At 37.0% G+C, this 16,900-nt stretch overlaps 8 non-coding genes across 8 annotated transcripts; all 8 read right to left on the reverse strand.

Moving 5' to 3' along the window:
* Positions 1-2,086: 2,086 nt before the first annotated feature.
* Positions 2,087-2,159, reverse strand: Trnak-cuu (transfer RNA lysine (anticodon CUU)). Its single transcript has one exon. It is a non-coding gene; the product is annotated as a tRNA-Lys (tRNA).
* Positions 2,160-3,319: 1,160 nt separating this feature from the next.
* Positions 3,320-3,392, reverse strand: Trnak-cuu (transfer RNA lysine (anticodon CUU)). Its single transcript has one exon. It is a non-coding gene; the product is annotated as a tRNA-Lys (tRNA).
* Positions 3,393-5,863: 2,471 nt separating this feature from the next.
* Positions 5,864-5,936, reverse strand: Trnak-cuu (transfer RNA lysine (anticodon CUU)). The gene has a single exon. It is a non-coding gene; the product is annotated as a tRNA-Lys (tRNA).
* Positions 5,937-7,096: 1,160 nt separating this feature from the next.
* Trnak-cuu (transfer RNA lysine (anticodon CUU)) lies at positions 7,097-7,169 on the reverse strand. The gene has a single exon. It is a non-coding gene; the product is annotated as a tRNA-Lys (tRNA).
* A 2,443-nt stretch (positions 7,170-9,612) lies between these two features.
* Positions 9,613-9,685, reverse strand: Trnak-cuu (transfer RNA lysine (anticodon CUU)). Its single transcript has one exon. It is a non-coding gene; the product is annotated as a tRNA-Lys (tRNA).
* A 1,160-nt stretch (positions 9,686-10,845) lies between these two features.
* Trnak-cuu (transfer RNA lysine (anticodon CUU)) lies at positions 10,846-10,918 on the reverse strand. Its single transcript has one exon. It is a non-coding gene; the product is annotated as a tRNA-Lys (tRNA).
* Positions 10,919-13,361: 2,443 nt separating this feature from the next.
* Positions 13,362-13,434, reverse strand: Trnak-cuu (transfer RNA lysine (anticodon CUU)). Its single transcript has one exon. It is a non-coding gene; the product is annotated as a tRNA-Lys (tRNA).
* A 1,160-nt stretch (positions 13,435-14,594) lies between these two features.
* Trnak-cuu (transfer RNA lysine (anticodon CUU)) lies at positions 14,595-14,667 on the reverse strand. Its single transcript has one exon. It is a non-coding gene; the product is annotated as a tRNA-Lys (tRNA).
* Positions 14,668-16,900: the final 2,233 nt, after the last annotated feature.

A 16,900-nucleotide genomic window follows, 5' to 3' on the forward strand; every position in this document is an offset into this window, starting at 1 on the left:
ATATGAGACCATTTTTTCAGTTTCCGTCTAACAAATTTACTCAAAGGCTTTGGTGGGCACGAGTCTATGGTAGAAGTCACTTGCCTAATGATTAACATGATCAGTAGTTTTCACTTTGAAGGAACAAAAAGATAAAGAGAATTTTCGTGGATTTGAACTCGAAAAACGAAATTAAAATGCAGCAGTCCATTGCCCTACGAAAGTAATACATTCACGGAAGATTCAGCCTGACGCGAAATTCCGTAATGCGAAACAAGTATTCCTATTGATTTTCATGTTATAAAGTGAGATGCATTCGAATGAATTTTTTAGTGGGGAAAAGCAACTCATTCAGTTCTATACATAAAAATAACAACTTGTAAACATACAAAATATAATACGTATGCATAAAAAACATTTGCAGAGAAATGAGTTAGGAAATAAGCTAGGCTAGCAATTTCGTGGTAGGAATAAGTCGATTACCAGTTGAACACTGGTGTTCAACTGGTACTTATTTTATCAACCCGAAAGGATGAAAGGCAAAGTCGACCTCGGCAGTATTTGAATTCAGAACGTAAGGACAGACGAAATGCCGAAAAGCATTTTTGTTCGGCGCGCTGACGATTTTGCCAGCTCGACGCTCTAACAAGTTCGGAAACAATCCTTTCTACTATCGGCACAAGGCCTGAAATTTTGGCAGGGGAGGGGAAAGCTAGTCGATTATATTGACCTCAGTATTCGACTACTATTTATTTTATCAACAGCGAAAGGATGAAAGGCAAAGTCAACCTCAGCGGAATTTCAAATCAGAACGTAAAGACAGACGATATGCGGCTAAGCATTTTGTCCTCCGTGCTAACGATTTTGGCAACTTGTTGCCTCTGTTATTTATAATCAAAATAATCCTCTGCATATTTATAATACTAAACGTGGATCCTTCTGTTTGGCTCACACTTTTCACTTCCTTTAATTTTGCTCCAATTGATTTCAAGTTTGCTCTATTGATATAGTTTTGTATTCTAATTACGGAAATGAGGTTCAGTTTTGCCATAAATTTATAAATAAAAATTTAATAGCTTTTAAATTTTGAAATTGGTGCTTGATTCCATAGTAGCAAGCCAAGGTGCAGTCTACTTGTCACTGCACGGATGTTGATTACAATAGCTGTGTTCGTGAAATATGTGCTTAAAACCTGCCCCACAACCCATTCAGATTGGCGGTCCTGAGAAGATTGTTGAGAGAGACGAAACAATTTTCTCAAGACTTAAATAGTTCCGAGGAGGAATTCTACATGAGCACTGGAGTGTGTCGCCAAACCAGCCATGTTTGTCTTTAAGCGATGCCATGTCGGAATCGTGACACACAGGAGGAATGCATACGTTAGTTTGATTCTACCAGGAATCACAATTTTCAGTAACTTGGAGAGGACCTACTCTCACATTCCTGAAATTGATGGTAATAATTTTCACCATAGAACAGTGAACAAGTTCATTATGTTTATTAACTCGAAAGATGGAACCCACACGCAAAAAATGTAAAGCAACTGGACACCGGTAAAAGGAAGTAATAAACGACGTTGTGGCTCTTACTGTTCTGTGGTTGACTCGTACTTTCGTTGTAAGCACCGCATGTAATTTTTATGTTTATATTCTTCGCTGTGTGATAAGAAGCTTGTTTCCCAACTACACAGTTCCAAGTTCAGTCTCACTGCGTGGCTCCTTGGGTAAGTGTCTTCTACTATAGCCTTGGTTCTACCAAAGCTTTGTGAATGGATTTGGTAGGTGGAAACTGAAAGACGCCCGTCGTGTGTGCGTGTGTGTGTGTGAGTGTGTGTGCATCTTATTGTCTGTATTGTGCCACCGCTTGGTAACTGGTGCTGGTGTGTTTGCGTCCCCGTAACATAGCGGTTCGGCAAAGAGACGGATAGAATAAGCACAAGGCTTAAATATTAAGCTCTGGGCGGTTGATTCATTCGACTAAAAATTCAAAGTGGTGCCCCGGCATGACCGCAGTTTGATGACTGAAACAGGCAGAAGATAAAAATATATAAAATCAAGTTTATTTGAATAGATTTTCCATAGGATTCAGAACCAGCAAAAACATATTGCGCCCAACGTGGGGCTCGAACCCACGACCCCGAGATTAAGAGTCTCGTGCTCTACCGACTGAGCTAGCCGGGCCGATCAGTTTCTTTTATTCACTGATAATTACTTTCTTTATCACAAGTTCATAGAACTGAAGTGCTCACTAGAATAGCTGTCAATAATGACGGCGGTTGTTTTACTAAACGCTCTGATGATTACAACATTTCATCTTCGATTTTTCCAGTCGGAAGTATTTTCCAAAATGTGCATGGAATTTGTTAATGAGAGTATGAGGATGTAAATTAGATTAGATTTCGAAGTTGTATAACTTGACATCCTGAACAAGATTCATCTTGAACACTAACAATTATTTCTGTAAGATTGTGATTTTAATAAGGTATTTTCTTTATTCTATTTATTTATTTACTTACTTACTTATTTATTTATTTTCGCTCACTGCATTAACTATCTTACTAAACTTTGTGATGATTGCAAAAGTTTGTCTTCAATATGTAAATATTCGATGATATTGAAGATACACTGGGATACACTGATTATTGACTCGAAATGGTGACAAACAGTTAAGTTAAAACCGCTTAATATTTGTGTATGTGGTATAACCTTAAGCAAGTGATAAATTCATACCACAGAATATCATTTAATCTCTCACCTTGATATTTCTAGGAAACAGTTTATTCCCCCACTTATTAGTTTAAGTTGCTTATTTTACGAAGCCCATAAGGTTGTTTTCGGCGGGATTTGTCCTCAGATTATAAAGAGCATCAAGTAATATTGCAACGCATTTCCCAAAGCCATAAAAACTCTGCCAAGGAACCAACTCTTCATTTCTAACATAGACACAAGATCTGACGTCTGGGGAAACACAGAAGTAGATTAAATGGATCCTATTATTTGACTGGTATTAAATTTTATCGACCATAAATGTTTCAATCGATTGAAATAGTGATAATCCACCGCTTGAGGGGTTCTTAACGAAATCTGTGACATTAGCGAAATATCATATATAATGCGGTTACCTAAAGAACAACAACGTTATTCACGATTACCCAGTAAATTAAACGAACTGAGGAACCGATTTCATATTTTCATTAGGAATTAATAACACTAATTACAAAATAGTTGAAATTAGTTTTTAAATAATTATTAAATAATATACAAGTATTATCAAATAATATATTAATGTAAAATAGCTAGCAAAATGTTCTTTTTATTAAAAAAAAAAGAAAAATGCATTTCGCCCAACGTGGGGCTCGAACCCACGACCCCGAGATTAAGAGTCTCGTGCTCTACCGACTGAGCTAGCCGGGCTGCCGATGTATTTACGACATAATAATTTTGAAGTTTATGACAATGTAATAGACCTGAAAGTGGATTTTATCTTTTATCGTTCACTTGTTTCAGTTACTAGACTATGGCCATACTGGAGTACCGCCTCGAATGATTTTAGTCGAACGAACCGGCCCCAGTAGTTTTTTTTTAATTATTCTATCGGTGTCTTATTGCCGTACCGCTAATGTTACTGGAACGCAAGCACACCAACACCGGTTGTCAAACGGTGATGGGGTACAAACATAGACACACACACACACACACACACACACACACACACACATAGATATATATATATATATATATATATATATATATATATATATATATATATATATATATATATATATATATATATATATATATATGAGACCATTTTTTCAGTTTCCGTCTAACAAATTTACTCAAAGGCTTTGGTGGGCACGAGGCTATAGTAGAAGTCACTTGCCTAATGATTAACATGATCAGTAGTTTTCACTTTGAAGGAACAAAAAGATAAAGAGAATTTTCGTGGATTTGAACTCGAAAAACGAAATTAAAATGCAGCAGTCCATTGCCCTACGAAAGTAATACATTCACGGAAGATTCAGCCTGACGCGAAATTCCGTAATGCGAAACAAGTATTCCTATTGATTTTCATGTTATAAAGTGAGATGCATTCGAATGAATTTTTTAGTGGGGAAAAGCAACTCATTCAGTTCTATACATAAAAATAACAACTTGTAAACATACAAAATATAATACGTATGCATAAAAAACATTTGCAGAGAAATGAGTTAGGAAATAAGCTAGGCTAGCAATTTCGTGGTAGGAATAAGTCGATTACCAGTTGAACACTGGTGTTCAACTGGTACTTATTTTATCAACCCGAAAGGATGAAAGGCAAAGTCGACCTCGGCAGTATTTGAATTCAGAACGTAAGGACAGACGAAATGCCGAAAAGCATTTTTGTTCGGCGCGCTGACGATTTTGCCAGCTCGACGCTCTAACAAGTTCGGAAACAATCCTTTCTACTATCGGCACAAGGCCTGAAATTTTGGCAGGGGAGGGGAAAGCTAGTCGATTATATTGACCTCAGTATTCGACTACTATTTATTTTATCAACAGCGAAAGGATGAAAGGCAAAGTCAACCTCAGCGGAATTTCAAATCAGAACGTAAAGACAGACGATATGCGGCTAAGCATTTTGTCCTCCGTGCTAACGATTTTGGCAACTTTTTGCCTCTGTTATTTATAATCAAAATAATCCTCTGCATATTTATAATACTAAACGTGGATCCTTCTGTTTGGCTCACACTTTTCACTTCCTTTAATTTTGCTCCAATTGATTTCAAGTTTGCTCTATTGATATAGTTTTGTATTCTAATTACGGAAATGAGGTTCAGTTTTGCCATAAATTTATAAATAAAAATTTAATAGCTTTTAAATTTTGAAATTGGTGCTTGATTCCATAGTAGCAAGCCAAGGTGCAGTCTGCTTGTCACTGCACGGATGTTGATTACAATAGCTGTGTTCGTGAAATATGTGCTTAGAACCTGCCCCACAACCCATTCAGATTGGCGGTCCTGAGAAGATTGTTGAGAGAGACGAAACAATTTTCTCAAGACTTAAATAGTTCCGAGGAGGAATTCTACATGAGCACTGGAGTGTGTCGCCAAACCAGCCATGTTTGTCTTTAAGCGATGCCATGTCGGAATCGTGACACACAGGAGGAATGCATACGTTAGTTTGATTCTACCAGGAATCACAATTTTCAGTAACTTGGAGAGGACCTACTCTCACATTCCTGAAATTGATGGTAATAATTTTCACCATAGAACAGTGAACAAGTTCATTATGTTTATTAACTCGAAAGATGGAACCCACACGCAAAAAATGTAAAGCAACTGGACACCGGTAAAAGGAAGTAATAAACGACGTTGTGGCTCTTACTGTTCTGTGGTTGACTCGTACTTTCGTTGTAAGCACCGCATGTAATTTTTATGTTTATATTCTTCGCTGTGTGATAAGAAGCTTGTTTCCCAACTACACAGTTCCAAGTTCAGTCTCACTGCGTGGCTCCTTGGGTAAGTGTATTCTACTATAGCCTTGGTTCTACCAAAGCTTTGTGAATGGATTTGGTAGGTGGAAACTGAAAGACGCCCGTCGTGTGTGCGTGTGTGTGTGTGAGTGTGTGTGCATCTTATTGTCTGTATTGTGCCACCGCTTGGTAACTGGTGCTGGTGTGTTTGCGTCCCCGTAACATAGCGGTTCGGCAAAGAGACGGATAGAATAAGCACAAGGCTTAAATATTAAGCTCTGGGCGGTTGATTCATTCGACTAAAAATTCAAAGTGGTGCCCCGGCATGACCGCAGTTTGATGACTGAAACAGGCAGAAGATAAAAATATATAAAATCAAGTTTATCTGAATAGATTTTCCATAGGATTCAGAACCAGCAAAAACATATTGCGCCCAACGTGGGGCTCGAACCCACGACCCCGAGATTAAGAGTCTCGTGCTCTACCGACTGAGCTAGCCGGGCCGATCAGTTTCTTTTATTCACTGATAATTACTTTCTTTATTACAAGTTCATAGAACTGAAGTGCTCACTAGAATAGCTGTCAATAATGACGGCGGTTGTTTTACTAAACGCTCTGATGATTACAACATTTCATCTTCGATTTTTCCAGTCGGAAGTATTTTCCAAAATGTGCATAGAATTTGTTAATGAGAGTATGAGGATGTAAATTAGATTAGATTTCGAAGTTGTATAACTTGACATCCTGAACAAGATTCATCTTGAACACTAACAATTATTTCTGTAAGATTGTGATTTTAATAAGGTATTTTCTTTATTCTATTTATTTATTTACTTACTTACTTATTTATTTATTTTCGCTCACTGCATTAACTATCTTACTAAACTTTGTGATGATTGCAAAAGTTTGTCTTCAATATGTAAATATTCGATGATATTGAAGATACACTGGGATACACTGATTATTGACTCGAAATGGTGACAAACAGTTAAGTTAAAACCGCTTAATATTTGTGTATGTGGTATAACCTTAAACAAGTGATAAATTCATACCACAGAATATCATTTAATCTCTCACCTTGATATTTCTAGGAAACAGTTTATTCCCCCACTTATTAGTTTAAGTTGCTTATTTTACGAAGCCCATAAGGTTGTTTTCGGCGGGATTTGTCCTCAGATTATAAAGAGCATCAAGTAATATTGCAACGCATTTCCCAAAGCCATAAAAACTCTGCCAAGGAACCAACTCTTCATTTCTAACATAGACACAAGATCTGACGTCTGGGGAAACACAGAAGTAGATTAAATGGATCCTATTATTTGACTGGTATTAAATTTTATCGACCATAAATGTTTCAATCGATTGAAATAGTGATAATCCACCGCTTGAGGGGTTCTTAACGAAATCTGTGACATTAGCGAAATATCATATATAATGCGGTTACCTAAAGAACAACAACGTTATTCACGATTACCCAGTAAATTAAACGAACTGAGGAACCGATTTCATATTTTCATTAGGAATTAATAACACTAATTACAAAATAGTTGAAATTAGTTTTTAAATAATTATTAAATAATATACAAGTATTATCAAATAATATATTAATGTAAAATAGCTAGCAAAATGTTCTTTTTATTAAAAAAAAAAGAAAAATGCATTTCGCCCAACGTGGGGCTCGAACCCACGACCCCGAGATTAAGAGTCTCGTGCTCTACCGACTGAGCTAGCCGGGCTGCCGATGTATTTACGACATAATAATTTTGAAGTTTATGACAATGTAATAGACCTGAAAGTGGATTTTATCTTTTATCGTTCACTTGTTTCAGTTACTAGACTATGGCCATACTGGAGTACCGCCTCGAATGATTTTAGTCGAACGAACCGGCCCCAGTAGTTTTTTTTTAATTATTCTATCGGTGTCTTATTGCCGTACCGCTAATGTTACTGGAACGCAAGCACACCAACACCGGTTGTCAAACGGTGATGGGGTACAAACATAGACACACACACACACACACACACACACACACACACACATAGATATATATATATATATATATATATATATATATATATATATATATATATATATATGAGACCATTTTTTCAGTTTCCGTCTAACAAATTTACTCAAAGGCTTTGGTGGGCACGAGGCTATAGTAGAAGTCACTTGCCTAATGATTAACATGATCAGTAGTTTTCACTTTGAAGGAACAAAAAGATAAAGAGAATTTTCGTGGATTTGAACTCGAAAAACGAAATTAAAATGCAGCAGTCCATTGCCCTACGAAAGTAATACATTCACGGAAGATTCAGCCTGACGCGAAATTCCGTAATGCGAAACAAGTATTCCTATTGATTTTCATGTTATAAAGTGAGATGCATTCGAATGAATTTTTTAGTGGGGAAAAGCAACTCATTCAGTTCTATACATAAAAATAACAACTTGTAAACATACAAAATATAATACGTATGCATAAAAAACATTTGCAGAGAAATGAGTTAGGAAATAAGCTAGGCTAGCAATTTCGTGGTAGGAATAAGTCGATTACCAGTTGAACACTGGTGTTCAACTGGTACTTATTTTATCAACCCGAAAGGATGAAAGGCAAAGTCGACCTCGGCAGTATTTGAATTCAGAACGTAAGGACAGACGAAATGCCGAAAAGCATTTTTGTTCGGCGCGCTGACGATTTTGCCAGCTCGACGCTCTAACAAGTTCGGAAACAATCCTTTCTACTATCGGCACAAGGCCTGAAATTTTGGCAGGGGAGGGGAAAGCTAGTCGATTATATTGACCTCAGTATTCGACTACTATTTATTTTATCAACAGCGAAAGGATGAAAGGCAAAGTCAACCTCAGCGGAATTTCAAATCAGAACGTAAAGACAGACGATATGCCGCTAAGCATTTTGTCCTCCGTGCTAACGATTTTGGCAACTTTTTGCCTCTGTTATTTATAATCAAAATAATCCTCTGCATATTTATAATACTAAACGTGGATCCTTCTGTTTGGCTCACACTTTTCACTTCCTTTAATTTTGCTCCAATTGATTTCAAGTTTGCTCTATTGATATAGTTTTGTATTCTAATTACGGAAATGAGGTTCAGTTTTGCCATAAATTTATAAATAAAAATTTAATAGCTTTTAAATTTTGAAATTGGTGCTTGATTCCATAGTAGCAAGCCAAGGTGCAGTCTGCTTGTCACTGCACGGATGTTGATTACAATAGCTGTGTTCGTGAAATATGTGCTTAGAACCTGCCCCACAACCCATTCAGATTGGCGGTCCTGAGAAGATTGTTGAGAGAGACGAAACAATTTTCTCAAGACTTAAATAGTTCCGAGGAGGAATTCTACATGAGCACTGGAGTGTGTCGCCAAACCAGCCATGTTTGTCTTTAAGCGATGCCATGTCGGAATCGTGACACACAGGAGGAATGCATACGTTAGTTTGATTCTACCAGGAATCACAATTTTCAGTAACTTGGAGAGGACCTACTCTCACATTCCTGAAATTGATGGTAATAATTTTCACCATAGAACAGTGAACAAGTTCATTATGTTTATTAACTCGAAAGATGGAACCCACACGCAAAAAATGTAAAGCAACTGGACACCGGTAAAAGGAAGTAATAAACGACGTTGTGGCTCTTACTGTTCTGTGGTTGACTCGTACTTTCGTTGTAAGCACCGCATGTAATTTTTATGTTTATATTCTTCGCTGTGTGATAAGAAGCTTGTTTCCCAACTACACAGTTCCAAGTTCAGTCTCACTGCGTGGCTCCTTGGGTAAGTGTATTCTACTATAGCCTTGGTTCTACCAAAGCTTTGTGAATGGATTTGGTAGGTGGAAACTGAAAGACGCCCGTCGTGTGTGCGTGTGTGTGTGTGAGTGTGTGTGCATCTTATTGTCTGTATTGTGCCACCGCTTGGTAACTGGTGCTGGTGTGTTTGCGTCCCCGTAACATAGCGGTTCGGCAAAGAGACGGATAGAATAAGCACAAGGCTTAAATATTAAGCTCTGGGCGGTTGATTCATTCGACTAAAAATTCAAAGTGGTGCCCCGGCATGACCGCAGTTTGATGACTGAAACAGGCAGAAGATAAAAATATATAAAATCAAGTTTATCTGAATAGATTTTCCATAGGATTCAGAACCAGCAAAAACATATTGCGCCCAACGTGGGGCTCGAACCCACGACCCCGAGATTAAGAGTCTCGTGCTCTACCGACTGAGCTAGCCGGGCCGATCAGTTTCTTTTATTCACTGATAATTACTTTCTTTATTACAAGTTCATAGAACTGAAGTGCTCACTAGAATAGCTGTCAATAATGACGGCGGTTGTTTTACTAAACGCTCTGATGATTACAACATTTCATCTTCGATTTTTCCAGTCGGAAGTATTTTCCAAAATGTGCATGGAATTTGTTAATGAGAGTATGAGGATGTAAATTAGATTAGATTTCGAAGTTGTATAACTTGACATCCTGAACAAGATTCATCTTGAACACTAACAATTATTTCTGTAAGATTGTGATTTTAATAAGGTATTTTCTTTATTCTATTTATTTATTTACTTACTTACTTATTTATTTATTTTCGCTCACTGCATTAACTATCTTACTAAACTTTGTGATGATTGCAAAAGTTTGTCTTCAATATGTAAATATTCGATGATATTGAAGATACACTGGGATACACTGATTATTGACTCGAAATGGTGACAAACAGTTAAGTTAAAACCGCTTAATATTTGTGTATGTGGTATAACCTTAAGCAAGTGATAAATTCATACCACAGAATATCATTTAATCTCTCACCTTGATATTTCTAGGAAACAGTTTATTCCCCCACTTATTAGTTTAAGTTGCTTATTTTACGAAGCCCATAAGGTTGTTTTCGGCGGGATTTGTCCTCAGATTATAAAGAGCATCAAGTAATATTGCAACGCATTTCCCAAAGCCATAAAAACTCTGCCAAGGAACCAACTCTTCATTTCTAACATAGACACAAGATCTGACGTCTGGGGAAACACAGAAGTAGATTAAATGGATCCTATTATTTGACTGGTATTAAATTTTATCGACCATAAATGTTTCAATCGATTGAAATAGTGATAATCCACCGCTTGAGGGGTTCTTAACGAAATCTGTGACATTAGCGAAATATCATATATAATGCGGTTACCTAAAGAACAACAACGTTATTCACGATTACCCAGTAAATTAAACGAACTGAGGAACCGATTTCATATTTTCATTAGGAATTAATAACACTAATTACAAAATAGTTGAAATTAGTTTTTAAATAATTATTAAATAATATACAAGTATTATCAAATAATATATTAATGTAAAATAGCTAGCAAAATGTTCTTTTTATTAAAAAAAAAAGAAAAATGCATTTCGCCCAACGTGGGGCTCGAACCCACGACCCCGAGATTAAGAGTCTCGTGCTCTACCGACTGAGCTAGCCGGGCTGCCGATGTATTTACGACATAATAATTTTGAAGTTTATGACAATGTAATAGACCTGAAAGTGGATTTTATCTTTTATCGTTCACTTGTTTCAGTTACTAGACTATGGCCATACTGGAGTACCGCCTCGAATGATTTTAGTCGAACGAACCGGCCCCAGTAGTTTTTTTTTAATTATTCTATCGGTGTCTTATTGCCGTACCGCTAATGTTACTGGAACGCAAGCACACCAACACCGGTTGTCAAACGGTGATGGGGTACAAACATAGACACACACACACACACACACACACACACACACACACATAGATATATATATATATATATATATATATATATATATATATATATATATATATATATGAGACCATTTTTTCAGTTTCCGTCTAACAAATTTACTCAAAGGCTTTGGTGGGCACGAGGCTATAGTAGAAGTCACTTGCCTAATGATTAACATGATCAGTAGTTTTCACTTTGAAGGAACAAAAAGATAAAGAGAATTTTCGTGGATTTGAACTCGAAAAACGAAATTAAAATGCAGCAGTCCATTGCCCTACGAAAGTAATACATTCACGGAAGATTCAGCCTGACGCGAAATTCCGTAATGCGAAACAAGTATTCCTATTGATTTTCATGTTATAAAGTGAGATGCATTCGAATGAATTTTTTAGTGGGGAAAAGCAACTCATTCAGTTCTATACATAAAAATAACAACTTGTAAACATACAAAATATAATACGTATGCATAAAAAACATTTGCAGAGAAATGAGTTAGGAAATAAGCTAGGCTAGCAATTTCGTGGTAGGAATAAGTCGATTACCAGTTGAACACTGGTGTTCAACTGGTACTTATTTTATCAACCCGAAAGGATGAAAGGCAAAGTCGACCTCGGCAGTATTTGAATTCAGAACGTAAGGACAGACGAAATGCCGAAAAGCATTTTTGTTCGGCGCGCTGACGATTTTGCCAGCTCGACGCTCTAACAAGTTCGGAAACAATCCTTTCTACTATCGGCACAAGGCCTGAAATTTTGGCAGGGGAGGGGAAAGCTAGTCGATTATATTGACCTCAGTATTCGACTACTATTTATTTTATCAACAGCGAAAGGATGAAAGGCAAAGTCAACCTCAGCGGAATTTCAAATCAGAACGTAAAGACAGACGATATGCCGCTAAGCATTTTGTCCTCCGTGCTAACGATTTTGGCAACTTTTTGCCTCTGTTATTTATAATCAAAATAATCCTCTGCATATTTATAATACTAAACGTGGATCCTTCTGTTTGGCTCACACTTTTCACTTCCTTTAATTTTGCTCCAATTGATTTCAAGTTTGCTCTATTGATATAGTTTTGTATTCTAATTACGGAAATGAGGTTCAGTTTTGCCATAAATTTATAAATAAAAATTTAATAGCTTTTAAATTTTGAAATTGGTGCTTGATTCCATAGTAGCAAGCCAAGGTGCAGTCTGCTTGTCACTGCACGGATGTTGATTACAATAGCTGTGTTCGTGAAATATGTGCTTAGAACCTGCCCCACAACCCATTCAGATTGGCGGTCCTGAGAAGATTGTTGAGAGAGACGAAACAATTTTCTCAAGACTTAAATAGTTCCGAGGAGGAATTCTACATGAGCACTGGAGTGTGTCGCCAAACCAGCCATGTTTGTCTTTAAGCGATGCCATGTCGGAATCGTGACACACAGGAGGAATGCATACGTTAGTTTGATTCTACCAGGAATCACAATTTTCAGTAACTTGGAGAGGACCTACTCTCACATTCCTGAAATTGATGGTAATAATTTTCACCATAGAACAGTGAACAAGTTCATTATGTTTATTAACTCGAAAGATGGAACCCACACGCAAAAAATGTAAAGCAACTGGACACCGGTAAAAGGAAGTAATAAACGACGTTGTGGCTCTTACTGTTCTGTGGTTGACTCGTACTTTCGTTGTAAGCACCGCATGTAATTTTTATGTTTATATTCTTCGCTGTGTGATAAGAAGCTTGTTTCCCAACTACACAGTTCCAAGTTCAGTCTCACTGCGTGGCTCCTTGGGTAAGTGTATTCTACTATAGCCTTGGTTCTACCAAAGCTTTGTGAATGGATTTGGTAGGTGGAAACTGAAAGACGCCCGTCGTGTGTGCGTGTGTGTGTGTGAGTGTGTGTGCATCTTATTGTCTGTATTGTGCCACCGCTTGGTAACTGGTGCTGGTGTGTTTGCGTCCCCGTAACATAGCGGTTCGGCAAAGAGACGGATAGAATAAGCACAAGGCTTAAATATTAAGCTCTGGGCGGTTGATTCATTCGACTAAAAATTCAAAGTGGTGCCCCGGCATGACCGCAGTTTGATGACTGAAACAGGCAGAAGATAAAAATATATAAAATCAAGTTTATCTGAATAGATTTTCCATAGGATTCAGAACCAGCAAAAACATATTGCGCCCAACGTGGGGCTCGAACCCACGACCCCGAGATTAAGAGTCTCGTGCTCTACCGACTGAGCTAGCCGGGCCGATCAGTTTCTTTTATTCACTGATAATTACTTTCTTTATTACAAGTTCATAGAACTGAAGTGCTCACTAGAATAGCTGTCAATAATGACGGCGGTTGTTTTACTAAACGCTCTGATGATTACAACATTTCATCTTCGATTTTTCCAGTCGGAAGTATTTTCCAAAATGTGCATAGAATTTGTTAATGAGAGTATGAGGATGTAAATTAGATTAGATTTCGAAGTTGTATAACTTGACATCCTGAACAAGATTCATCTTGAACACTAACAATTATTTCTGTAAGATTGTGATTTTAATAAGGTATTTTCTTTATTCTATTTATTTATTTACTTACTTACTTATTTATTTATTTTCGCTCACTGCATTAACTATCTTACTAAACTTTGTGATGATTGCAAAAGTTTGTCTTCAATATGTAAATATTCGATGATATTGAAGATACACTGGGATACACTGATTATTGACTCGAAATGGTGACAAACAGTTAAGTTAAAACCGCTTAATATTTGTGTATGTGGTATAACCTTAAACAAGTGATAAATTCATACCACAGAATATCATTTAATCTCTCACCTTGATATTTCTAGGAAACAGTTTATTCCCCCACTTATTAGTTTAAGTTGCTTATTTTACGAAGCCCATAAGGTTGTTTTCGGCGGGATTTGTCCTCAGATTATAAAGAGCATCAAGTAATATTGCAACGCATTTCCCAAAGCCATAAAAACTCTGCCAAGGAACCAACTCTTCATTTCTAACATAGACACAAGATCTGACGTCTGGGGAAACACAGAAGTAGATTAAATGGATCCTATTATTTGACTGGTATTAAATTTTATCGACCATAAATGTTTCAATCGATTGAAATAGTGATAATCCACCGCTTGAGGGGTTCTTAACGAAATCTGTGACATTAGCGAAATATCATATATAATGCGGTTACCTAAAGAACAACAACGTTATTCACGATTACCCAGTAAATTAAACGAACTGAGGAACCGATTTCATATTTTCATTAGGAATTAATAACACTAATTACAAAATAGTTGAAATTAGTTTTTAAATAATTATTAAATAATATACAAGTATTATCAAATAATATATTAATGTAAAATAGCTAGCAAAATGTTCTTTTTATTAAAAAAAAAAGAAAAATGCATTTCGCCCAACGTGGGGCTCGAACCCACGACCCCGAGATTAAGAGTCTCGTGCTCTACCGACTGAGCTAGCCGGGCTGCCGATGTATTTACGACATAATAATTTTGAAGTTTATGACAATGTAATAGACCTGAAAGTGGATTTTATCTTTTATCGTTCACTTGTTTCAGTTACTAGACTATGGCCATACTGGAGTACCGCCTCGAATGATTTTAGTCGAACGAACCGGCCCCAGTAGTTTTTTTTTAATTATTCTATCGGTGTCTTATTGCCGTACCGCTAATGTTACTGGAACGCAAGCACACCAACACCGGTTGTCAAACGGTGATGGGGTACAAACATAGACACACACACACACACACACACACACACACACACACATAGATATATATATATATATATATATATATATATATATATATATATATATATATATATATATATATATATATATATATATATGAGACCATTTTTTCAGTTTCCGTCTAACAAATTTACTCAAAGGCTTTGGTGGGCACGAGGCTATAGTAGAAGTCACTTGCCTAATGATTAACATGATCAGTAGTTTTCACTTTGAAGGAACAAAAAGATAAAGAGAATTTTCGTGGATTTGAACTCGAAAAACGAAATTAAAATGCAGCAGTCCATTGCCCTACGAAAGTAATACATTCACGGAAGATTCAGCCTGACGCGAAATTCCGTAATGCGAAACAAGTATTCCTATTGATTTTCATGTTATAAAGTGAGATGCATTCGAATGAATTTTTTAGTGGGGAAAAGCAACTCATTCAGTTCTATACATAAAAATAACAACTTGTAAACATACAAAATATAATACGTATGCATAAAAAACATTTGCAGAGAAATGAGTTAGGAAATAAGCTAGGCTAGCAATTTCGTGGTAGGAATAAGTCGATTACCAGTTGAACACTGGTGTTCAACTGGTACTTATTTTATCAACCCGAAAGGATGAAAGGCAAAGTCGACCTCGGCAGTATTTGAATTCAGAACGTAAGGACAGACGAAATGCCGAAAAGCATTTTTGTTCGGCGCGCTGACGATTTTGCCAGCTCGACGCTCTAACAAGTTCGGAAACAATCCTTTCTACTATCGGCACAAGGCCTGAAATTTTGGCAGGGGAGGGGAAAGCTAGTCGATTATATTGACCTCAGTATTCGACTACTATTTATTTTATCAACAGCGAAAGGATGAAAGGCAAAGTCAACCTCAGCGGAATTTCAAATCAGAACGTAAAGACAGACGATATGCGGCTAAGCATTTTGTCCTCCGTGCTAACGATTTTGGCAACTTTTTGCCTCTGTTATTTATAATCAAAATAATCCTCTGCATATTTATAATACTAAACGTGGATCCTTCTGTTTGGCTCACACTTTTCACTTCCTTTAATTTTGCTCCAATTGATTTCAAGTTTGCTCTATTGATATAGTTTTGTATTCTAATTACGGAAATGAGGTTCAGTTTTGCCATAAATTTATAAATAAAAATTTAATAGCTTTTAAATTTTGAAATTGGTGCTTGATTCCATAGTAGCAAGCCAAGGTGCAGTCTGCTTGTCACTGCACGGATGTTGATTACAATAGCTGTGTTCGTGAAATATGTGCTTAGAACCTGCCCCACAACCCATTCAGATTGGCGGTCCTGAGAAGATTGTTGAGAGAGACGAAACAATTTTCTCAAGACTTAAATAGTTCCGAGGAGGAATTCTACATGAGCACTGGAGTGTGTCGCCAAACCAGCCATGTTTGTCTTTAAGCGATGCCATGTCGGAATCGTGACACACAGGAGGAATGCATACGTTAGTTTGATTCTACCAGGAATCACAATTTTCAGTAACTTGGAGAGGACCTACTCTCACATTCCTGAAATTGATGGTAATAATTTTCACCATAGAACAGTGAACAAGTTCATTATGTTTATTAACTCGAAAGATGGAACCCACACGCAAAAAATGTAAAGCAACTGGACACCGGTAAAAGGAAGTAATAAACGACGTTGTGGCTCTTACTGTTCTGTGGTTGACTCGTACTTTCGTTGTAAGCACCGCATGTAATTTTTATGTTTATATTCTTCGCTGTGTGATAAGAAGCTTGTTTCCCAACTACACAGTTCCAAGTTCAGTCTCACTGCGTGGCTCCTTGGGTAAGTGTATTCTACTATAGCCTTGGTTCTACCAAAGCTTTGTGAATGGATTTGGTAGGTGGAAACTGAAAGACGCCCGTCGTGTGTGCGTGTGTGTGTGTGAGTGTGTGTGCATCTTATTGTCTGTATTGTGCCACCGCTTGGTAACTG

This window comes from Octopus bimaculoides, chromosome 3 (genome assembly GCF_046866305.1).
Source record: "Octopus bimaculoides isolate indiv1 chromosome 3, ASM4686630v1, whole genome shotgun sequence".
NCBI classification, from domain to species: domain Eukaryota; kingdom Metazoa; phylum Mollusca; class Cephalopoda; order Octopoda; family Octopodidae; genus Octopus; species Octopus bimaculoides.